This window comes from Canis aureus, chromosome 20 (assembly GCF_053574225.1).
Source record: "Canis aureus isolate CA01 chromosome 20, VMU_Caureus_v.1.0, whole genome shotgun sequence".
Taxonomy (NCBI): Eukaryota; Metazoa; Chordata; class Mammalia; order Carnivora; family Canidae; genus Canis; species Canis aureus.
The window spans coordinates 41,116,671-41,142,774 of record NC_135630.1 but is presented as its reverse complement, the minus strand read 5'-3'; the positions used below and the strand labels follow the sequence as shown (position 1 = coordinate 41,142,774).

The following is a 26,104-nucleotide window of genomic DNA, read 5'->3' as shown; positions in this document are numbered from 1 at the left end:
CTGGGATCAAGTCCCACGTCAGGCTCCCTGCATGGAGCCTGCTTCTCCCCCTGGCTGTGTCTCTGCCTCTCTCTCAGTGTATCTCATGAGTAAATAAATAAAATATATAAAAAAAAGAAAGTCCTGCTACCTTCTCCAATGAGGATAGTATTGGGGTATATAAGAAATAATCATATGTATGGCTTGAGATTTAAAAAAAATGCCTTCCAAATGTTTTTAGTTTATTGAGCTCCTTAACATGTAAGACCTCTTTTTTTTGTTGTTGTTTTAATCATTCTCTGGTGTGAAAGGAAGCTAGTGAGAACCATCCCTGTTTTACAGGAGAGGATACTCAAAGAAGTGAAGTGACTTTCCCAAGTTCCTCAACTATAGATTTTGAAAGAACTGAGATTCAGATCCAGATGGGTTGACTTTAAAGACCAAGTTTTGTTTATCGAGATTGCAGTTCCCTCCCATGAGCTGAATTAAACAAGCAAAACTTAAACGAAGAACTAAGTAGGATTGTGTTTTCAAACACATCCTCTTTACATCATTAAGCAGCTACTAGATGCCAGCGTTGTTCCTGGCAGGCACTGCAGAGGCGGGAGTACAGACAGAGCATGTGCCCTCAGGCTGTAGGCATGTCATTGGCTCTGGAAGCCGCAGGAAAGGAAATGACTGCCTTGAGAGCAGCAGGAACAAATCACCAGGAGAGCACAGTGAGGAAGTAAAAGCCTCACTGTCAGGAATTCACCTAACCTAGAAAAACACCCTTCCTCACTTCCAGTGTGTTTCTTAACGAAACACCTGCTTAACACAGATTGAAACCATCACACCTTTGTTGTACAGGTTGGTTTGTATGTGTGAAGCTGGGAACACTCCCAAGCTCATTGGATCACATATGGAAACACTTGCAATGAGGTCACCACGTTTTCATGTTCCCTGTTATCTCTCTCCCTTTCAGTGATGTCCTTGGACGTACGGATCACTGGCAGCCTCACAGGGGCATAGCACAATTCTTCCCTGAGTGTGAAGACAGAAGTTGCAGTATAAACTCAAAAGATTTCAGTCTAACCTCACTCATTTGTGCAAACACCAACCTCATGAAACTCATGAAATGTGCTTCTGTAGCGTTCTAGTCACATTGTTGCTGAGTTGCCTGATGCACAGGGTCAAAGAAAGAAACGGGCAGTTGCCCTAAGGTGACAGACGCGTCAAGGAGAGGGGGCACCAGATGGAGCACCCTGAAGGAAATGCTGAAACTCAGAATCTGATGGTCTGTAGATTTTCTTGGGTCAGTCGAACCCTAGTTTCAATCCTGACTTCCTGCTCATCTTTATGAAGGGTTTTCCAGACTCCTTGGTGGTAGCCAGGGGCAAGAGGTCGCTCCAGGAAGCAAGCACACAGTCCCGCATTGACAAAAGCTATTAATTATCCTCTCTCCCATAAAGCTGGGTCACCTAGTAGAACAAATGGGACGGTGTAGTTGCACACTTAGTTCATTCACCCTGGCCATAAGTCAGTGTAGGAGAGGGTAGGATGCTCCCATTCTCATGGCTCTCTTGAGAATACAGGATGCTGATAAGCTTTTTCTTAGTTGTGACCCAAGGTTTAGCTCCTGTGAGGTTACTCTTTATCTTCTGACTAAGCCTTCCAAAGGCCCGTCGCAAACCCTCCTCTAAGGCGAAGTAGACGAGACCATGTGTTATTCCTAACCTGATGACTATTTCCTTCTTTGACCTGTGACTCTTCTCAGATAATATTATTACAAGATTTACTGTAGTGAGAACAACCAGTAGTGGTTTCTGTAGTGCTGAGTAATAGGCAGATCCTCTGTTCTTCTTGGTTAAATTCCATCTGTCTGGTTTATTTTCCTTTTTTGTGGATGATCCATACTCTTTGCCTTTCTTCTCACTATTTTGCTTATATTTTACTAACCAAAGCCAGCTCTTCTAAACTTATTCATATAGTATGCTCTACTTATATCAGATACAGAATTTTTCACAGAATACATATGCACGTGATCATGTCTATATATAGTTTTTAAGCACATGTGCATGTGTGTGATTTGCCACCAACTCTACGTGTCTTTCTAAATATCTCCCTATAAAAGAGATCCTTTTCTCCTGATTGTCACACTTCATAACTTGGAATCTCAAGTTCCCTGAAATGGGACTGGAGATTAATTCTCATTGCTGATAGGGCTAAATCAGTGAATTACTATTTCTTGGCCATATCAAGGTTTCTGGGTGAAGGGCTCTGAAATTGGTATTTCCCAAAAGCTGTGGGGGTGGTTTTAATGGCAGATTCTCAGTTTCAGCCTTCTAGAAGGGCTGTTGGTTTGACTCAGAGAAAGCTAGGCTCAAAAAACTGTCTTCCTCATTTAGTCAGTCAATATTTGTTGGCAACAATTATTCAGTAAGCAACTCAAATTAAATTCCCTGCCTAGTGTAGGGTGACAGTGGTAGCTTTGAAGGTAAAGGACATGCTACTGACTTTCATAATTTTAGATCTCCCTGATTGAGTGAATGGAAAAACAGGACAACTGATTCCTGATTCTTAAGTATAGGCATACAAAGATACAAAGCTCCCTTCTCACTTTCTATTTTCTCTTGGTGAAATGTAGTTATCATAAATGCAAATTAAGGCCCTAACATGTGCTGGACAAACTCTTGTGGTAAAGTAGTCAAAACGAGATGCAGACTCTTCCTTGCTAAATTAAGAGGTATTATAATTTTTTAAAAAAGATTTTATGTATTTATTCATAAGAGACACAGAGAGATAGAGAGGCAGAGACACAGGCAGAGGGAGAAGCAGGCTCCATGCAGAGAGCCTGACGCGGGACTCGATCCTGGGACTCCAGGACCATGCCCTGGGCTGAAGGCAGGGGCTAAACCGCTGAGCCACCCAGGGATCCCCAAGAGGTATTGTAATTGTGATAAGCGACATGAAGGAGAAGTCCAGGACACTCATTTCATTTAAGAGGTGTACAAAAAAAAAAAAAAAAAAGAGGTGTACTAACCTGGCCTTGAATGTAGCAGTGTACATTCTTTTTTTCCTTTTAAGTGAATTATTCCAAACTGTTTTTATTAAAAGCGCTACCAAGAGAGCTTATTTTTCCCTATATGATATACTTTTATTTGCTATCTACTTATTATTTTTATAGCTAAATCAAGTCTCCTGAGGTAAGCCCTAAAAAAAAATGAATTAGCCTAATCCACAAGCCAAGATAGCTGAAGATCATATAAGGTGACAGGACGTGGATTTTTGAGGAATTTTTTCATGGAAATCTATTTCTTGGGACTTTTTCTTTCCATCACTGGTTTTTGTTCAGGTTAAATCATGATAACTGACAATATATCATACCTCTCTTATAAGATGAATAACATATTTTGGGTCAATTTTTTCTCTCTGTAAAAGCCAATTCGGTTGTTTCCAGGTTGATTTTGAGGTTGTCTTTGACTTTTGGGACATATTGCTACAACCTTTTGGGTCTGAGTTCTATGTCTATGGCATAGGGACAGAAGGTTCTACCCTGTTGCGTGCCTTTCTTGTTTATACACTGGTCTTCTCAATAATGTTCACTGGGCCACCGCTCTTAATATAGGTATTCTTTCCGTAACAGAATCTTTACTATTTCTAGCTTTTATGGCATCTGTGAAACAAATCAAAATTTCTTCTTAATTTTAAATCCAGGCCTTTTTAGAAAAACTGAAAAAAGAATTAAAGATTTTATTTATTTATTCATGAGAGAGGCAGAGACACAGGCAGAGGGAGAAGCAGGCTCCATGCGGGGAGCCTGATGTGGGACTCGATCCCGGTTCTCCAGGATCAGGCCCTGGGCTGAAGGCGGCACTAAACCGCTGAGCCACCCGGGTGCCCTGAAAAAAAGAATTAAATGAGAATAAAAACATTGGTTTTGTATCCATCCAGAGTCAGTGGCATATCAAGCCATCCCTTAGTGGCACATGACTCTCTAGTCACACCAAGTGGGTTTCCCATCCTCCCTTCTTTTTGCAAATGGATGAGAAAAATTGGATGGAGAGAGCATTTACTTAAAATGAGAATCTAGAACTGAAGAGGGGGTCAAAATGGTGGGAATACATAAATGATGAGAGACATTTCACCTGCTTTGCCTTAGTGATGGACCTCCTGAAGGCAAGCCATATGTGCAGGAGTCTTGGGTGCTTCTGTCCTTGGATTCTCTCATCTGTCTCAATGCTCCTGTAATTTGAAAGAGCCCCTCAAGAGCAAAGTAATCTAATGGGCTCTGCCTTAGACATGGCTCTATCTCCACATTATCAATCCCTAAATTCTCTTCCTAAGAGATAAATGAACAAGGAGACAGCCCTAAAATACTATTCATTTCCAATTAAAATCTATCTATTATTTTGCAGAACGTGTCAGGGAGATTCCCTTTCAGGGTTATGAGTCTGAATCTCTGAATGAGACTTGCTGGGTCACCGAGGGAGTTTTCCTTTGTTATATGAAACTAAACTCTGAATCTCTGAAGACTTATGGCCCCTAGTTGTGTATGTATATGTGTGGTTGTTGGTTTTCCACTAGGCGGAAATTTCACAAAACTGATAGATGATTGATGGTAGAAGGGACCAGAGAGATTTTTATTCCAGTGTTTATTAAATTCATTTTGTCAGTGGACCCTGATCTAAAATTAAGTTTTAAGGTATATTAAACATGTAAAATAGATACCACCTGAGCTGGTCGAAGGGAAAGGTGAGATCTGGTTTCTTGATCTTTCTCTTTAACCTGTTTTCCTACCCTTTACTAAGTTATCCTTTCAGGTTTTTCCTTGAAATTGTCCCACCTTCCAGAAAGACATTTTAAATACCATAGATTTAGTGAATGACTCATTTTATCAAGGAGAAAAGTGAGATTTGAAGGGGGAGGGATCCTTGTCTATGGTGCTCTAGCCAGTTAGTTGCAGCCTGTGTTCTGCTACACTGTGTTCCTTGGCATGACATCATCTTTTAATTATCTGTGGTTATTGCCTCACAATATATTCAATAGCATCCTGGGGCTCGCAAACTGAACATTATTTCCCAATCAGCAAGGGTAGCTGCGAATGAGAGGAAAGTTCATGGGAAGCTTATGGAATGGCTCCAGGTATCCATATTTCTATTTTGCCTCTGTTACGGCTTGACCTATCTCAGGAGGCCCATTTCCTATTGGCTGTCCCTCCAAGTAAGCAGAAGTTGAGTGTGTTTAATTTCGATTTTCTTCAGGTTCCTTGACTTGCAATCAGCACATCCTTGTACCCTCACTTCTCCAGCTGTTCGCTGTGCTGACCTAACCAAGACTGTGGAAAGTGCCAGAGCCATTTAGTGCCAGGGAATTTCCCCAATGTTCTTAAAGTGACTAATTTAATTGGAATTGTAAGGCATCAGATAATAATGATATCCTTTGGCTGTGTTCTTAGTGGGTTGTACATCTGTAATGAAATCCATAAAGGACAATTGAAGTATATTTGGGAAGCAAATCTATCGAATTTCCTGTGCAGCAGGTAAAAATGTATAATGCTTTACCTTTTTTCTACCTTTAGAGACTTATGATGAGTCTGGTTGTAGGGTAAGGACATTAATAGGAAATTCCTGTTGCATCCTAAACTCACACAGTACTTCTCTAAGTGGAAACCCAATTAATTAGTCATCAGTCTTGTAAAACTGAGATATAATGTGGGCTGCTAATTGTATCAACTATGATTAATTTTTTGCCTCTTTTCTTGTATTCTTGTTTTATTCTGGTGTCCTATCTGCTATCTCCCTGTTCTTCAATCTGAGAGTAATTTCCATGGTATTTATTTATTTTTTTATGGGGGGGTGTGGGAACAAGAAGGTGGTTAATTTATTATAACTTCTCTTTTTCCAGTACATGCACAGAACCTGGATGCTAAGTGTTCCTGCTGATGTACACACATATATACACACACAGAGTTGCTTTCCAGTGATGGCTGGGCTCCACAGAGAAGACGACAGGCAGGGACATCAAATCCTATTCCCCTGCTCACAGATCCACTTCTCCAAACACAGTATCTCAGACACCTATGATGGCAGCAACATCTGCCAACATGTGTCCTTTAGACATCTTGTTCAAAACAGCCAAGTGGGCAAAAGCAAGAGCCTTAACTTTGCATTGATAAGAGCAACTGCTGCTATCAGACACCAGGTACACCCCAAACCCTCCCTTAGGATGCCATGGTTTTTCTGCATTGTCTTTCTGGTATTTCCTTATACTATCTTTCTAAGAATGTTTGTATAGCAGATAACCTTGGAAAATAGAAGTATTCTCCCCTCCAGGCCAGAGGGCAATATAATAATGGTAATACGCCCCTCAGGGTAAAAGTTGGACAGGTTTGTTTGTGGTACCCTTCATAGATTGGGTGTTTTATAATCTGAAGGCTCCTCAGCTATGGCACATCTGTGTGCACAGCATCCCCTAGGCCCACCTCCACATGATCCCTACCCACTCTCCCCGTGGCAGCTGAGGGACAAGGGCAATTGATATGAGCACAAACCTCAAGCTCCCTCCTGTGCTCTCATCAAGAGAGTCCTTTGTCTCTGATCCAGGAGTCTCATATTTTCTTTGAACATCTCTGAAACTAGCAGGCTAATTTTGTGAATATCTGACTGGTAAATGTCAGACTCTTCACAGTTCTTGATACCTGGTTTCTTCCTTCTGGAATCTTGGTCTTAGATGTAGATCATCAATTCCTGAAGTACCATCTTCACCCCAGTATCTTACCCCAGTTTCAGGGGTTCAGCCCATATTCCTAGTATCCCTGCCCACTGGATTAACCCTTACAGTGTGGCTCCTTCCCTGTGTCACAATGAAACAGAAAATTCCTGTGAGTGTATTTCAATTTATATGCCAATTCTAATTTCTTGATAGTGACAGCCTGGAGCTTATGACAGAAAGATTCAGATGTTGTGTCTAAACTCAGGGCGAAAGGATTACATGATCTACAGGGCTAGGAAGGAGAAATGGTCTATATGTTTCAAGTCCAAAACCTGTGCATTAAGGCTCTGGTTTCAGGCATACCCAGTGCTAAATGATACAGAAAATTGATAACTAGACCGGTATGTCTACACTGATGAAATTAACTATTTTTGATGATGGTGTAGCCACTGTTCATCCAAATAGATAACTCAGATTGTGCATAGAGGATAAATTGGATCTGTTTACAGAGGATCTATCTATCATCCTGGTCCTGACTAGTCCATGGCCAAGCAATTAGGAACCTTTTAACTAGTGTTAAGGGTGGAAAAGCACAACTTGCAAAGGAATTAGTTTTATAAAGCCATTTCAATGTAATAAGTTTATAGAATAAGCTATTAATTTATGAAGTTTTCTTTAAAAGATTTTATTTATTCATGAGAGACACAGAGACACAGGCAGAAGGAGAAGCAGGCTTCCTGTGGGGAGCTTGATGCAGGACTCGATCCCAGGACCCCGGGATCATGATCTGAGCCAAAGGCAGACGCTCAACCACTGAGCCACCCAGGTGCCCCAATTTATGAAGTCTTTTAAAAACTTTATTTACGAGAAACACAGAGAGGCAGCGACAGAGGCAGAGAGAAGCGGGCTCTCTGCGGGGAGCCCAATGTAGGGCTCAGTTCCACAACCCCAGGATCACGCCCTGAGCCAAAGCAGGTGCTTAACCACTGACCCACGCAGGCTTCCTTAATTTATGAAGTTTTAAAGTGATGATATTTCTCCCTATATTTCAACACCAGGAAAACTGGTAAATTTCCTGAACATTTGGCTTTTTTTTTTTTTTTTATTTTTAAGTGATTTCCAGATCCAACCTGAGGCTTGAACTTAAAACTTCGAGATTAAGAGTCACACGCTCTACTGACTGAGCCAGCCATGACCCATGTGGCTTTTTTTTTTTTTTTTTGAATGAAACTTTGTCAGTTACTATTAACCTATTTTTTGCTTTGACTGTTAGAAAGACCAGGAGGATATTTCTTTATTAGCCATTAGTGGTTCTCAAACTTGTTATACCTTGGAAACCAGAGAAGCTTTAAAATTACTGATGTTTGGGTCCCACCCTCACAGATATTTACTTGGTAATGTAATGGATCCTGGGATTTTTTTGTAAAGGTCACCAGATGATTATAATAGGCAGCAAAAATTTAAAAGAGACTATTTTATAAGATTTGGTGTTTAGCATTTTAGACTATCCAGAATTTAATTTTGGACTGCTATATGGTGGGGTTCTTACTGTAGTTTTCCAACAGTATTTATAAAATCCTTCATTTTTCTAAAACTGGTTTTGCTTTCCTTACTGATTTTTCAAGGATATTCTTACATATATAAATTCCACATGTGTGATTTTGTTTCTGAATTCTCTTTGCTATTCCATTGATTTTTTTGACTATTGTTTAACCAATATCATTCTATTTTAATTGCTATATATAGGATATTATGATAGCTAGGAGGTCAAGTTCTGCCTCTTTGCACCACTTTTAAAAAAATGCTGTCGGCCAAGTTATTTTTCTTTTTCATAAAAAAATTAGAATAAGTTCATCATGTTCCACAATCTAGTATTTTAGGGCCATTCAGAATAAGACCCTATGAGCAAGGAAGTATGGCTTTCTGATTGTCCAGGCCTGAGTTCGATGCTCTAATCTTGAATTATCATCTAAGAATACATTATCTGAGATCCAGAAAGAGGGTTTTGGTAGGTAGCGTGTGCTGTCAGGACTGTAGGGTAGGGAAAATTTGGAGTTCTGTTACTTAGAAGGGCAGAGATGGCTGTGAAGGATCAAAAAGGCATCAAGTGCCTACTACATTTTATTTTCTTTTTTATGGCATTGGGAATCAGCCTAGGATGTGATACTAAAAGGAAACTATAGTTACAAATGAAGAATGCCATGAAGTCATCATTAAATTTGTTTTTCAACACTTCACTACTGTGGCAACCTTCGAGGTTGTGTTGTATCACAAAAATTTCCCTACTTTCAACTTTTTAGTTATTCAGAGCATCCCCTTAATTTACATTTAAACAAAGAAATTAGATGGATGAGGAATAAAGGAGGCCCTAAGAGTTGGGAGAATTCTATTAACTATAATCAGGACAGGAGTCTCTTAGAATTCAATTGCATTTTCAAGGTCATAATTCCTATCAGTCTGTCCTCTACAAAATCAGCTTCCCAGCTGAGCACTGACCTTGCATTTTAAATGACTGCTTCGTGATCTCAGATTTGAGATTCTATTGAAGATACCATGGCTTTTCCTGTCTCAGGGCCTTTGTACATGCTCTTTTCAGTGCCTGAATATTTCTGTCCTCTTCCTTCCCTTTATTGAGCTAACTGCAACTCATTAAATAGTTTTCTGATAGTTTTTTAGAAACACCTTAATGACTTAGACCGACATTCAAGCTTCCCTGTAGTCTGACTACTACCTGTTTATTTGTTTGGCCTATCTCCTAATAAACCAACCTAGATGCCTAAATGCCCTTTTCCCTTCTATTGTTTATGTCGTGTCACCTGCATAAATTTCCTTTCTATAGAAATCCTTCCACTTGGGGGTAATAGGTTAATTTGTTTTTCTGTTTGCTTTTGTGTTTTTTTCTATTCACATGTACTTTGCTTGTGTTGAGTTACATTCTGACTAGAATTACAGGGCTCAGAAAGTATATGTCATGTTTTCATCTGTCTGTAGCTCCAAGTGTTTTCTCCAAGTAGATTTTTGTTATTCCAGGGTAAAGACCAGATTTTATTTGTTTCCATGCCTTCCATAGAACTTTGAGCAAGTGGCAAGAGATATTTGATGGCAATGTTTCGCAAACTTTAAACCTCATCACAGTCACTTGGAGGGCTTGTGAAAACAGCTTGCTGGGCCCACTTCCAGAATTTCTGGTGTAGAAAACCAGGGATGGAGGCAGAGAATTTGGATTTCCAGCAAGTTTGGGTGATGCTGATGCTGCTAACTCAGGAACCACACTTTAACCTATTATCCTGTGACGGTGTTTTCAAATGTGGTTGATATGGTTGTATATTAGAGTTTCCTTCTGACAGTTAAACAAAAATAAAAAAACAATGAATAAAAATAAATTAAGGTCAGGACTGTGCCTGACCTTAATCCCAGACAAATTAAAGTTTCTGAGGAGTGGGGCTTTTCTGATAATAATAAAAAGTCAACAACTACAACAGCCACAACTCAGGTGATTTTAATGTGCAGCTAGGGTTAAAATCCATTGCTCTACACAAATAGTGGATGGAGAAGTGGAATTTAGAACAAGAAAACTTGCTTGCTATGAGGCCAGACCAAAGCAAGCGTCATAACTTAATAAGCAGGTGTGAGTTAGAGAGTGCATCCATACCTTACTATGCTTACAGTTAAGATGCAGATAGTGAATGTGGGGTGGTATCTGAGGTGCTGCTAGTCTTGTAGGTGTTCACAATCCGGGAAGAATTTGGGCATCTGTGAACAAACATGGTCGAGGAAAGTGAAAGATGAGAAAGACAGGTAGATAGATGAGTCCCAGATGAGACTGGGAAAGTGAAACAAGACTAAAGGACACACATCCAATAATGCTTTCAGGATTCCAAAGTAGAAAGGAAGAGGGAGTGCTGAGAGATTCCCATGCATAGGAAACTACTTGGAAGCCATAGGTTTAAGATTATAAGTGAATTTTTGGAGAAAGCATCCAATTTCACCAGACTGGACCAGACTAAGTATGTAATTTCCACCTCATTGAATAAGCAGGTTTGTGGGCAAAAAAGCAAATGAAGCTTCTAGAGACACATTGTAAGAGAACCTTATTTATTCATGAACAACTGAGAGAGAGAGAGAGAGAGAGAGAGGCAGAGACACAGGCAGAAGTAGAAGCAGGCTCCATGCAGGGAGCCCGACGTGGGACTCGATCCCAGGTCTCTAGGATCACACCCTGGGCTGCAAGTGGCGCTAAACCGCTGCACCACTGGGGCTGCCCCAAAGAGATTTTCTTAAAGCCCACGAGCTTTCTCCAACTCCTTAGTTGCCTTAGTTGAGAAGGCTATTTCCATTACAAAGATAAGATTTTGCTTTATTCCCAGTTGTTGGCATTAAATTAGTCCCATAGAATGTGTTTGGAGACCAAGTTGATGAGCAGAGATTGTCTAAGTAGCAGGTGCATTAGATTCATTTAATCATTTAAACCACATGGCCTGCACATATTTCAGCTTCCTTAGTTGGGTTGACTTTTATTTGCCAAACACCTATTTGAAGGTGTGCTAAAGTGGATGTCTAATTGATGATACCTGTCAGATTTTATGTTCTATAAATGCCAAGTGCATTTTCCCCAAGTATACTCTGCCCTGATCCATTTTTCCAAAGTAAGCATTTGAAAGAAATTTAATTCTTTAGAGATTCTAAGGAGGACCTACTTTCTCACAGATATTAGGGTGAAAAGGAGAATTACAATCTCCAGATTCAGCCTAAATCCATTGTATTCTGAAATCTTGTGAATACAGAGTACAAGGGAGGAAACCTCTGTGTCACCAGTCTAGAGCTCAGGCTGCTGCCTCTGGGTGTCTTCTCTCTTCTCTCTCATTAGAAGAGTGTGTGTGTGTGTGTGTGTGTGTGTGTGTGTCTGTGTGTGTCTGTGTATATGTCGGTGCATTCTCTACCTGTGATGGCTTGCATGATGACCTCCCAAAAAATATTTCCACATTTGGAACCCATGAATATGACCTTATTTGGAAAGACTGCAGATGTAGTTTATTTAGGGACCTTGAGATGAGATCATCCTAGATTATGCTGTACATACTAAATCTAATACAAATTGCCCTTATAAGAGACAGAAGAGGAGAAGCCACAGAAGAGAAGGCCATGTGAAGGTAGAGGCAGAGACTAGAGTGATACAGTCAAAGCCAAAGAATGACTGGCACCAAAAGCTGGGAGAGGCAAAGACCAGAATCTCCATAGAGCCTCTGGCAGAAGTTGGCCCTGTGGACACCTTGATTTAGGACTTCTGCTCTCCCCAATTGTGGCAATACCTTTCTATTGTTTTTAAGTCACCCAGTTTGTGGTAATCTGTCACAGAAGCCCTGGAAACTAATATACTTCCTAATAGCAGGGGTGTGAATCAGGGAAGGAGAGGGTAAAAAGAGAAACAAGTTCACTGGCCCTATGAAAGGTCATTTTGTTTTAACATTGTTTCCTCACATCTGTCCTATACTCCAAAGGGGACTTCTGCTGACAACAGATTGTCAACAATGCTTCAATAAGACAGAGCCTTTCTTTATCTCTATCCTAACCTTAAAGCCAAATACAGCTTAGTAGGGCCTGAAGCCAAGGGGATTCTCTGTCGTTGGTCAGTAGGGAGTTTTGAGTTTGTGTGTAGGGTTGTAGCCAAAGTCTTCAGACCTCTGTGGACTAAATAAAGTGCTTTTGATTTAAAAGAACATTCTCTGTGGGGATGCCTGTATACCAGCTTCTCTGTGTAGTGAATAGTTACTTTTTCTATCATAAAATAGTCAGTTAGAAAGATACTTAATCTCCTGGAGGAATCTATAGACTTCCAAGTCTATTTCCCATAGTCTGGTTGATGTTATTAGTGGTGACATAATACCTCTTCTCACTGTTGTTCAGTCTCACTGTGGAATAATCAATATTTATCTCTCAAATATTTTTAGGGAATTAAAAAATAAAATGATTTAAATAAAATAAAATTAAAAAATAAAAAATGATTCTGATCTGGTCCATTTTTAACCTGCCCTTATCATCCCAACTGTCATTCCAACAAAGACTTACCACTTTTCTACATACAAATAAACTGTGTTTGATTAAAAATTTTATTTTATTTTATTTTATTTTTTGATTAAAAATTTTAAATGTTCATGTGCCCACTTGGGTCCCCAGGTGGGTAAGCAGCCTAACTAGATTACAGATGAGCCACATGTGGTTAAATGACTCACCTAGTTATATAACATTTGACTCCTTTTATTGTCTTGAATATTCAGTGCTAAGATTTGGAATGTAGCTGCCACTGTGAATGATTTGTGATCACTTAAAAGTGAAGAGAGAAGCAAAGAGCAGGGATCAATTCTGTAAAATGATGAAAACAGTCTGTGGAACCAGGAGCCCAAACTGTAGAGAGGACAATTCAGAAATCCTGTCGTTTGCAAGTGTTGTAGCAGAATTTAAAGCAGACCATATATATTGATAGCCTCTGGGCCAGGTCTGACCTGCACATGTGCCTTTGAAAAATTTAACCAATATTTAAAAAATCAGGATTCATAAGAAAATGAATTTTTCTCTTGAAAAGTTGTGGATGCTATAGCAGTACTGAATTGCCAGGAACTGGGTTATGGAGGCCCTGAATTTGCTTGGCCAATCCCCCAAAGTCAGACATAGTTAGAAGGGGAAAGGCTTATGAACTGCAGTGATTAGGTGAGACTTTGAACCAGTTCATAAGTGAAAACATCTTAAGTTAAGGGGAGGGGATAATAGTGTGAGTCCTATTTTCTAAGGAGTGGATGTGGAAATAAAAAATTAATGTTGATTTTGGTTCCTTTTTCCCCAACTTCCCCACTCTCTGAGCCATCATCTAGTCACTAACTTGATGTTAGATGTTAGATAAGTGATTAATACTCTTGGATTTCTAGTGCCACATACACAAAGCGGGAATAATAATACCTACCTCGGGATGCCTGGGTGGCTCAGTGGTTGAGCACCTGCCTTTGGCTCAGGTCCTGGGATTGAGTCCCACTTTGGGCTCCCCAAGGGGAGCCTACTCCCTCTACCTATGCCTCTGCCTCTCTCTCTCTCTCTCTCTCTCTCTCTCATGTTTCATGAATAAATAAATAAAATCTTAAAGAAAAAAATACCTACCTCATAGGGTTTTTGTAAAGACTGAATAATAGAATGTATGGTAAGCATATACCATGAATGGAACATAATCAGCACTTATATAGTAACCATTATTGTGCTTGTTATTATTCACAAAGTGATATTACTTGCCATTAATGACTTTGGAAATGGAGGGTTCAAACAAAGAACAAGATGTTGAATGGCATAGGCAACCAGTACCTTTAGAAATAATAGGAAAGTTAGTTACTGCTATACTGCACTAGCCCTTGAAAAAAATGTGTAGTGTTTAAAGAAATTGCCTGCTAAACTTCTGTATGGCTTCAGTAAAAAAAATTATGTTCCATTTTCACAGCATGAAAGAAGCAGTTAAAGCAAGAAAAGTGCATTTAGAAGTTTGAAGAGTGCAAGTGTCTGATGGGTTGAGAAATGAGATTAACCCTTCACTGACTAGTGCTCCATTTTCTGTCAGAGTAAATTCTTTAGGAAAAAAGTGTTATGATGGCTCATGGGAGCAAAATAGTGACAGTGTCCTCTTGGTTGTTTTATTTCACCCTGAGGTCCATTGTTTTGTCAAAAGAAGCTACCTTTCCTAGTCAATCTGCTTTTTGGTAAGATTTTTCTTAAAGTATGCAGTTGACATAATTAAGTGTGGTTTTGAGGTTACCTTGTATATTCCAAGGTGAGACCTCCATAGGATCTAATTATTTTTTTTTCATTGAAAAGATGTTTCACAGACAGAAGCTATAGATCAAGACTCATTACAAAGGTATCTCATTATTTTTAATGAGCAATTCCATTATTTCTGACTCTGCTGAGAGCAGGACATAATTCTGTTAAGGAGAGAATCTTGTTAAAATTTCTTAGTCAGAAACATAGAGCTTCCAGTCAAACTCTGCAGTCCCGAATACTAAGTTTAAAGACATAATACTATATGTCTATGTGGGCTTCACAAAGGTGTGATGATATAGGGAGCATACTTCCTTTGAAGAAATAATTAGATATTGTGTGATTCAGTGTTATTTATAGGTCTTTGAAATTCTAAAAATGAGCAATTTTTAGCAAACATTCTTAGTATTTAAATTCATTGAACTAGTCAAAAATTAATCATCTGATAACCCAAAGATTTTGTCTGGGGTCTTAGAAATCCTTATTTTCTTCCTGACTTTTGGGATCTATCTCTTGTTAAAATTTAGATATGTAATGAGTTCATCTAAAAATTTATGGAACAAGATCAGTAAAAGGAAAGAAAGAAAGGGGGTCATATATTTTTAGGGCAGGGGAAAGAATGATTTACAGAAGAGAAGAAGATAAAACTGAACAGAGAAGGGAAAAATAATGTTCACATAAATTGCTTATCACTGATACCCTGAAAGTGAACCATCTTGTAGTAAATACCTCCAATCTATTGTTCCCATAGCCTACAAAAGGAGAAAGGAACCCAAGTGTAATTCAACACTTGTTATGGTATTATGCTTAGTGATAAGGATATGTGGGAAATAAGCAAATATTTCTGTTTAAAATTATAGAGTGTGTTTGTACGTGGACGTGAGTGGTGCGGGATGTGTGTGGTGCAGGAGACTCTATGAAGAAGAATAGTAGGAATGAGTAGGTGAGAATGTAGTAATTATAATTATAATAGAGAAGAAAGGCATACAAGCTGTTTCATGATAGCTTAATTCCATTTGTATTTTGCAAACAGAATGATGCCCTCCAAAGGTAAAGATTTTAAAGACTTAAGTACAAAGAGTTATTCAGCCTAAGAGGTCAAACCAAGTTAAGAGAAAATAAAAACAAAAGCAAACCGAACAAAAAGAGCAAACAACAACAGAAACAAAGATAAAATCAAGTATATAAACATTGTTTTTACCTCAAACTCTTTGTGGAAAACTCTGCTTATGGGAAGATTGTAAACCTGGACCTTTCAGGGGTCTGAAGGGCCCATGGAGTTGGTACCAGGTCTCCAAACCAGGAAGGTTAATGTATAATTTCAATTTCCTGGTAATTCTTCATAGGCCCAGACTTATACCTGTTAAGATCCAAAGATATAATAAAAATTTTATCAGAAAATTTGTAATATACACAATTCTATTTCTATTTCCAAGTTCTTTCTTTCTTTCCCTGTGGTCATTAATAGGCACTAGTGTTTTGTTTTGTTTTTTTTCTTAAAGGATTTCTGTCAGCTTTAAACTTAACGTTGACCAGAAATTGGCATTTCCCCCCAAGTGTTTTAAATCGAAACATTTCAGTGCACCTTTTCCTAACTGGTCATAATTTAATTTGATAACTTACACAATGGCCATATTAGTTATTAGTTGCTATTATTGGAGTTTTGTACACTTACTCAAATAAGCTTGCCAGACCTATATACACATTATTTTCAATGTTTTTTCTTTTCTCTATAATTTAAAGTCATAAACTAAAAATAATTGTTTCTTTAAACATAGTTTAAGAATAACCCATTGTGAGAAGAAAGGTATAATTATCATTCAACATATTATTTTTACCAAATAGCATGTTACTAAATTTGATAAAATTTTTTGTGCATGATATATGTGAGACCAACTCATATTAAGTAATGCTTTGATCAGATGTATTAGCGTGTGAAAAGTTTGTTCAGCTTGTTGGTGTTTTATGAAATTCAAGTACAATTTGATTCATGCGTAATCAGTTTGGGCTTAAAAACTCATACATTTATTTACTCTGTAAATATTATTTAAAACTATGTTATGTGCAAGATGTTATATCATTGCTAAAGTTTACCAAGATGTATCAGGTTTCTTCCCCTAAAGAAATTACAGTCTATCATATTCATACATATACCCATACATGATGGCATTCAAAAATCCACTCACAAAAAGTGGAAAAGGTAAGCAGACTTTTACAACAAGAATAAAGGATGTATTGAACATCAATCTCCAGATGTATCCCATAGCTTGTCATGTATACCTTGTTGTTTTTTTTAACCTGCTATTGAGTGAAATTATTAAGCCTTCTAGAATATGGACAGTGATTTGTGTCAGACTTCTTGAAATGCCTCTGACCAGGGAATGTGTGTAGCTGGAGGGTCTCAGTGTCCCTTTCAGATAAACAGATATAAGAGATTATGGATAGTTCAAAACTCTCTAGTAAAGAAATACGTAAAACACAAAATTTAGCAGTGAATGACCCAATGAATTGTAATAGGGTGATGGAAAGACCCACTTAACTGAAACTAGTGTCTGCTCTCTGCCATGGTTTGACATATTAGGGATGGTGCCTCATTTCTGAGTTTTAAAAAATTCCCATATCAAATTGGGTTTGGTATCAGATCCGGATATTCTATTTTTCCTTTTTATGAGTTGGCCGAACATTGATGATTGATTCAAAAACCAGTTATCCAAGAGCCCATCCACTGTCTCCTATAGCAGTGTTCCATTTATTAAAAGTAAAAATCATATATTAGGAGCTCTGGCAGATTAAGTTTGGCCCCCAGCAAAGATATGCTGAAGTCCTAATCTCCAGTACTATAAATGCCTCTGTATTTGGAAACAGGAACTTTTCAGAGGCAATTAAGCAAAAATGAGATTACATTGGATTAGAGTGGTCCCTAAATCTAGTGATTAGTATCCTTATACGGAGAGAAAAACTTAGAGACACCTAAGTACACATATCCACAGGGAAGGAGTCCGTGTGCAAATGGAAAAATGGAAGCAGTATAGCCAAAAGCCAAGTAACACCCAGGGCTGCCATCAACCACTAGAGGTAGCTGGGAAAGAGCATGGAACAGATTTCTCCCACAGAGCCTTCAGGAAAACATGACCTACCAATACCTTGGCTTCAAATTTCTAGAACCATGAGAGAGTAAGTTTCTCTTTTAGGTCACTCAGTTAGTGGTACTTTGTTACAGCAACTCTAGGTAACTGATACAGGAGTGAAGAAAAAGGAGAAGGACATGAGTAGGCTATGCCATGTTTCCTGCCTGACCACTGTCTTCAGGAGATGGACATTTATGTTAAGAGGTTTCAAATCAAATGTGCTTAATATTAACATCTACGTGTGTTCTCTGGAGAAAATCATGATGCTGTATTTTATTTTATTATTTTATTTTATTTTATTTTATTTTATTTTATTTTATTTTATTTTATTTTATTTATTTATTTATTTATTTATTTATTTATTTATTTATTTGAATAATTATATTTTTTTCACTGGCCTCTGCTTAGATACTCTGGAAAGGGAGATTTGTGTGAATACTGTCTTATTAAAAATCAATGACCCTGCAGTGACCCACTGTCACCTGCAACTCTGATCCTGGGTTTGAGACAAGGTACCCTGGCTAGATCTTGGACATGAGATCTAGATTTACTCAATATCTAGTGTGGCTTGGCCAAGTGTTTCTTAGAGCAAAGGACTTGGAGACAGTAGACTCTAATTTGATTCCTAACTTTGTAACTTTTTGGAAAGTGCCCTTGTTCTTGCTGAGGAAACTTTCCAGACCTCATCAGTAACAGGAGGGTTTATGTAGGAGGTCCCTTTCAGTTTTCTGATTCAATGACTTAGTAGGTGAATAATTTCCTTAAAGTCACTCGTAAAGAATCTGAGTTATGCAACTAGAATTTACAGTTTACTCACCTACAAGTTTAGGCTTTCAAATAATTTTAATAAGCTCTTGTTGAATTATGAAGTTTATTTTATTTCTGTTTTGTTTTAAATGAACTGCAACTCTCACTCTTAGATGATTTTGCTAAGAATAAAGGGAAAGGCAGTAATTTGAATTTCAGATTTCTATCCCATCAAATATGAAATGAATATTTAAAGATGAACAATAAAATTAGGCCACATTTTTGAAAAATATTTCTGCTTCCTAAAGTCAGAATTATACAGCCACGACCTTTAAATAAAATACAGAGTTTCAGATAAATGCAATACTTGTAGATTATAGTTTCTGGAGAATTCTGCCCAAAGTGATATATGCCCATTCATCTTTCCTTTCAAAGAAAAAAAAATCTTTAAGTCAGATGAGTGTTCTAGAATGCTAAAATAATATGAGTGGCTCCACTCTTCCGTGTTAATATGGATTTCCCCCAAAGGTTTATAATCTTTGATGTCCAGTCATGCTTGACTTGGCATTTAAAAATTCTCCAGTAGATTTGCATCGGAATATGATTAACTGCTAGGCATTCTGGAAAGAACATGGGGCTACTTGTTTTTGCTTTCTCTTTAGATCAGATGCTATACTGAGTGATGTATTACTGACAATATCAAGGTAAATGGAGGCAGAAACAAGGTAAATGTAGTTTCCCATGGCAAATTTGATTTTATTTGAGATATCATAATGTATTATAATATGTCAGTCTACAAATTGGGGCATACGTGTTAATGTCATGAAAGCATCAGTGAAAAATAAACCAAATTTTATAACATAATTGTATGGGGTGATTATCACATAATTTGTATGGTAAAAGAGGAGAGAGGCAGCGTCCCTAGAAGGATTCAGACAATACAAGTCAACACATAGCATTTCTCCATCTTTAGTTATCTTCTCACATCTCACCTCACCCACATTCATCAGCTAAATAACTCATGGCTCCCTGTTTCTTTCTCTTTTTTTTAAAAAAAATTTATTTATTTATTTATGTATGTATGTATTTATTTATTTATTTACTTATTTATTTATTTATGATAGAGAGAGAGAGGCAGAGACACAGGAGGAGGGAGAAGCAGGCTCCATGCCGGGAGCCTGATGTAGGACTCGATCCTGGGACTCCAGGATCGTGCCCTGGGCCAAAGGCAGGCGCCAAACCACTGAGCCACCCAGGGATCCCCTCCCTGTTTCTTTTATGCATATATTTTATTCTGCTGCCCAAATGTAGTGCAAATCCATCTTTAACTGATACAATAAAAGCACAAGAGAGATACAGGGCATTTTTAACTCAGTATTGACTCCTTGGCATTTGGATGCTCAGTAGTGTCATGTACTTTCCAAAAATGTGGACAATGGTAAGGTTTTTGCTATGTGTGTTCCAGCAACACTGTGAAAACATCTCTTTCTCAATGAAATAATGACACAGTAATGAAGATTCTTGCTGCATAATGAGCCCAGGGGCTAACAAAGGAGCTTAGTCATTAAAAGCTTGGGCTCTCCAGAACCACACTACCTGGATTTACTCAGCGCTGCTACTTACTAGCTGTGTGACCTTGAACAGTTTACTTAATCTCTCTGCAGATTGCACATCATAAAAAGTAGAATGGGAATGATAAAAGGACCTTCCTCTGAGGACTGAGTTAATACATGTAAAGCCCTTAGAAGAATATCCTTAACATTATAAGTACTTGATAAATCATAGTTGTTACTAATGAGTTTAAATATAGGTAAGAGAAGTAATCTGGGGGAATGAGCATAAGTGTGTATCATCTGCAAACATCCCAAGGAACAATTACATTAAATTCTACAGTTCAATCTTGCTGGTTGGTTATTTTAAACTTAGGGTACCAACTTCAAGATTCTCATTGTGTTTGGCCAACCCAGAGCATGTTAAACTGAATTTTGATTATCTATATTTTTTGCATCCATAACTAGCTTTTTCAGAGCTGGTCTGTGGAACTCAGGCAGCACATGGAAGTGAAATTCTAAACTTCTTTACTTCCCTCTCACTGAAGAAGCACAAGAAGCACATGGATAAATGTAAAGCTAGCAGAAGAGTCATAACAGCTTTGACAGACTCAAAAGTATAACTGAGTAGGGACTGATCATCTTATTGGAAGCATTTGTCATCCCAGCTACAATCAGAAGAATGAAGAGGAACAGCAGCTCAGGGCGGACAAAGGATGCTATAGAGGGGGTCTGGACTCCCCTGACGTAGAATAGACTTCCTCCAAATTTATAAGAATATATTTCATGACATAGTAGTCAAGAGAAAACACAGGCTGAATAATGTGCCTGAACGCTGTGACATATTTTGCCCTGTTGGATGTAGACTTATAAGTAGGCTCCACAGACGAGAGAAACCAGTACAAAGTTAAGAAGGTGATGTCCTGCTGTTTGAGATAGGACAAAGGTCTGTCTTTCATGAGTCCCCACTTAACCGCCTCACCAAGTGCAGCTTCTCTATATCCCTGTCCTTCCACCCCTTCCACCCACAGTATCTCACCCAAAAGGGATATGAGCTATTATATTCCTGTATACTTTTTCTCCTCCATCATTTTTTTTTTTTTGCTTATGATGCTGCCCACAAGTGCTATAAGAGATATAATGCAAGACTCTTCCTTAAATGCAAAATGCTGTCTGTTAACACTTCCTTGCTTCTAAGCAAAGGTAGAAGGACCCCATGGCTTCTTCACATTTATTAAAGATAGAAAGGCAGATGTCTTTTGGAATGCCAGGACTAAACTTGTGTAAGACAGTCCTTACACAAAATTTTTATCACCTTATCTATCACCTGATGAGGGAAATTCATTTGGAATCTGTACAGATACCAGGGACACTGGCATTCTTAGTGTGCTGCAATTCCTAGAAATACAAGCTTTGTGAGGCCAAGAACATGTGCTTATTCCAATGGACTTGAACAGACTAATATACTGGAGAAGCAGTGGAATTCAGCTGCCCTCACATCAGTTATTGCATTCTGTTCATTCAGTAATATATTTTTAAACGGGGGCAAGTGGAGTATGGGGGAGTTATTTTTGCTTTAGCAGCCCAATTAGAATAGTAAATTCATGGTTCTGGCCTTCTGAGACTCTACATATCCCTAAACTTGAACAGAATTGGAGTTCGTAATATATAGCTGATCAGGTCAGAACCAGTATTACATTTAAATAAAAACTCAGCATTTGTAGGCTTGTACAATACTAAGTTTTAGTATAAATCTGATACTAGTTTTTGTGACTTATCTTCAGGATTTAGAGTTTAACTCATCACCAAGCACTTCATCTGTATTATAACTATCTCACTTGTGTTTCTGTCTCCAATGCATAGCCTAATTGTAGACATCTATTAGGCATTTAGCTTTTTTTTACAGGGGAATGAATGAATATATGAATATAAAATTAATATTCTATTTTATACAAACATTCCAGTGAGCAGATTACAAGTGTAAAAAGCAGAAAAAGCTAAATACATTGTGATTTTCTCTCATATTCTATTTCTAAAGTGGGCATAATTTGGCTGTTTTGAAAAAGAACACCAGGGAAGAAAATGATATGTCATTTCCTTTTAGCAGAGGTGGCAACTGCTTTTTATTTTATTTTATTTTATTTTATTTTATTTTATTTTATTTTATTTATTACTTTTTAAAAAGATTTTATGTATTTATTCATGAGAGACACAGAGAGAGGAGAAGCAGAGACACAGGCAGAGGGAGAAGCAGGCTCCATGCAGGGAGCCCGATGTGGGACTCGATCTGGGGTCTCCAGGATCACACCCTCGTCTGAAGGCAGAGCTAAACCGCTGAGCCACCTGGGTCTGCCCATATTTATTACTTTTGAGTATAAAAACATGAAGATCTAAACCTACTAGTAGGAGCCATATGGTGAGTGTTCATCAAAGACCCAGAGTCTTCTAGTTTTGACTATAAGAGGAGAATTTAGTGTCTAGTCTCTCTGCTGCACTCAGATATGTTAGAATTAAGTAAGTGAGCATATTTTTAATGTTGAAAGCTACATTGTACAGCTGTGGAAGGGAGACAGAACTAGAGAGAGCCAGATATGAAAGTACCTTGTAGTTTATGTGTGAGTCTCCTTATCCCCCAACCATGAAACTGTAGCTAGGGAGAGATGGCTATATAACATATCTATGCAACTAACTCAGGCTCATCATGGAAAATAGGTATATAATATAGTAAATAAAAAGTAAAAGACTAAATTTTGTATGTGCTTTCATTATAACTACAAAAAATTTTACTCATGACTAGTTTTTTTTTTTTTCATTTTTTCAAGCACCGTCCTACACAGACACTAGAAAACATTTTTATAAAGAGCCAGATAGTAATTTGTTTTAGCTTTGCAGGACAAGAAGCCTTGTAGCATGGAAGTAGCCATAGACATTATGTCAGTACATGAACATGTTCAGGGACTGTGCAAAATAAGAAAAGGCTAGATTTGGTCTAACGGGCCACAGTTAGACCACCCATGTTTTCTTCTTTTGACAGATGTTTACTTATCAAACAAATGTTACATACCAGGTGTTGTGTTACATCCTGGGATACAAAGGCAAATACAATCTGATCCTTGTGTTCAACTGTATCCAAGTCCAACCTATAGTCATTGCCTTATTTTTAAAGTCATCCATGAATTAATTTTCTCTATATCTTGTTGACATCTTTCTAGTTGATATAACCTGAAGAATAGGCTGGCTCCTTCTTTCAACATGCTTTGAGAGTCTAGGGAAGAAACAAATGCAAATGAGTAAGGAAATTTTGAGCCTATGTGAATAATAATTCTTCACTGAATATAAATTACCGTCAAAGTATGTGGTTACTACTATTGCTCAGCTCTGCAAAGGAAGAACAGAACTCAGTGTTAATGTTGAAATTTGCCTTCAAAGACAATGGAGTCAGTGAACTACAGAATCCTTGCGATCCTTATGGAATATTCATGCTTGGCAAATCCCACTCTGTGTACTATTATTGCTCAAAGAGTGCTCAGGGAATATTGAGTAAATGCTGCTAGAGAGGAGATAAGACTTCAGAAAAGAAGAGTGCAAATAGAAACGTACATTTTTACAAAGGACTAAATTGTATGAGTGCTAATAAGAATGCAATCTAAGTTTAATCAGGAGTACCTTGTAGAAGTGGGATAAGTACAAATCTAAAACATTCTGATGGCTTTGCCAGAGGATGTTCTACATGCTAAACTTAGGCAAAAATTCTTATCAAATAATGTTGTGAGTTTTTAAAATATTGAATAAGTATACACTGATTATCTTTTGTGCCCAGTAGTCAGTGACTTCCTGAGGTTTGAGGGAACGAAATATTACTTTTTGCCCAATGGGAGATGGTCCAGTGGGGATTTAACATTCTCACATAGAATGTTGGTCATGAGCTTGCTTTTCACCACATGGAGATTTTGTTAGCTTTCCAGGTCAGATGAGTCTAAGTAGCAGAAGAAAAACCACCCCCAAATCCTTTCCATCCCACATGAAATCATGCCTTAAAACTGAACAGTATATTATAGAGACATTTGCACTCAGAGACACAGCTTGTTCTCAGAAGGCAAATTAAGTTTAAAGTTCTTTCAAAGTGATAAAGAGCAGGTTAAGCCTGCTGGTCCCATGATGTTTTAAAGCTATGCACATTTTTCTCCTGCTTAAGGATTTACAAAGTGTTCACCATCTTGTATCCTTATAACATTGATAAGTTTATCTTTGGCAAAAGACTCTATGCATTCAGTGCTCATCACTCTGTTGCATTATTTTGAAGGACCATTAGAGAGAATGCACATCTGGGCTGCATCACAACTTCCCAGGCTTGTGACCATGGGATTGCGGCCAAGCCTCTTATTTTCTTTATTTCTAATAGTGGATAAAAGTAGTACTTACTTGTACTCCTGGGTGGCACAGTCGGTTAAGCATCAGACCCTTGATTCCAGCTCAGGATATAATCTTGGGGTCAAAAGATCAAGCCCTGGTTAGGGCTCCCTGCTCAGCAGGAAGTCTGCTTGAGATCCTCTCCCTCTTCCTCTGCCTCTCCCCCCCCCCCCCACTGGCTCTCTCTCTCTCTCTCAAATAAATCTTTTTTTTTTTTTAAGGTAGTACTTTATTGGGCTGCTAGAGTAAAGGTAGGTAAAACATTTGAAGTACCTGAAAGATAACATCTTTTCATAGAAATTAGGAACTATTACTTGGAATACCAATAAAAATATATTTATGATTAGCAAAAGTTCAAGCAACAATTCAGTCCTTGTGCTTATTATTCTGAAATTGATTTCTAAACTTTTCCTGAATTATCAGCATGCTAATAAGACATTGGACATAACTAACAGTCCTGGAGGAAAAACTTGGACATTTTTCTTCTTTTAAAACTTATTTTGTCATTTGGCATGGTCTGACACTAATGATTTTTAGTTTAGAGGGAGAATTCTTCACATAGTATGTAGCCATATCATTCATCGACCAAATAGAGTCATTTGTAAAAGTAAAAAGGTTATTAAAACAATTAAATTCCATAACTTTTAGAATATTTATTGACTAATACAATGGATTTATTGATTTTGTAGATCTATCTGATAATTATATTCAAAAACTATTTTCAGAAATAAAATTCTTTCTAAAAATAAAATGCAGATGCTTAACCGACTGAGCTCCTCAGAGCTCCCATTTTCAAACTTTAATCAAATTCTTATTTATATCTGTTTCATACCATATTGCTAGTATGTTTCTGAAGAATGTATATTCATTCACACTATTGTCTTATTTAACTTATTTTTCAAGGGCACCTGGGCGGCTCAGTTAGTTAAGCATGTGCCTTCAGCTCAGGTCATGATCTCAGGGTCCTGGGATTGAGCCCCACATCTGGCCCTCTGTTCAGGGGCAAGTCTACTTCTTCTTCCCCCTGTTTCTGTGATCTTTCTTGCTCTCTCAAATAAATAAATAAAATCTTAAATAAATTATGTTTCATAAAAATATGAAATCTTCAAAAATATATAATTTTCAAAGTTGCATTTTGTGGCTAATACATTTGAAATTATTAATATCTTCTATTGACTATCTTTGTAGATCATAATATATTGAATTAAGAATGTACTTCTTTTTTTACATATGCTAAACTCACTCCTAGTTGTGAATCAGTTTTTTAAGATAAATCTCTCTGTGTATGTATTCTTTTTGGTTCTATTTCTCTAGAAAACCCTAATACAAACATAACAAACTTTTTAAAGCTCTATTTTTTAAAAGATTTTATTTATTCTCTCATGAATACACAGAGAGGCAGAGACATAGGCAGAGGGAGAAGCAGGCTCCCTGTGGGGAGCCCAGTGGGGGACTCGATCCCAGGACCCATGGATCACAACCTAAGCTGAAAGCAGACCCTCAACCACTGAGCTGCCCAGGGGCCCCTAAAGCTCTACTTTATTTTATTTTTTTAAAAAGATTTTATTATTTTTTAAAATTATTTATTCATGAGAGACACAGAGAGAGAGAGAGAGAGAGAGAGACAGAGAGACAGAGAGAGACAGAGAGAGAGAGAGGGATAGACTAACAGGCAGAGAGAGAAGCAGGCTCCATGCAAGGAGCCTGAGTGGGACTCGATCCTGGGACTCCAGGATCACACCCTGAGCCAAAGACAGGCACTAAACCACTGAGCCACTCAGGGATTCCCTAAAGCTCTACTTTAAT

The 26,104-nt window shown here is 37.9% G+C and overlaps 1 protein-coding gene across 2 annotated transcripts in view; it reads left to right on the top strand.

Moving 5' to 3' along the window:
- Positions 1-26,104, top strand: part of DPP10 (dipeptidyl peptidase like 10) — a 1,281,550-nt gene that overhangs the window by 197,489 nt on the left and 1,057,957 nt on the right. The window lies entirely within an intron of this gene.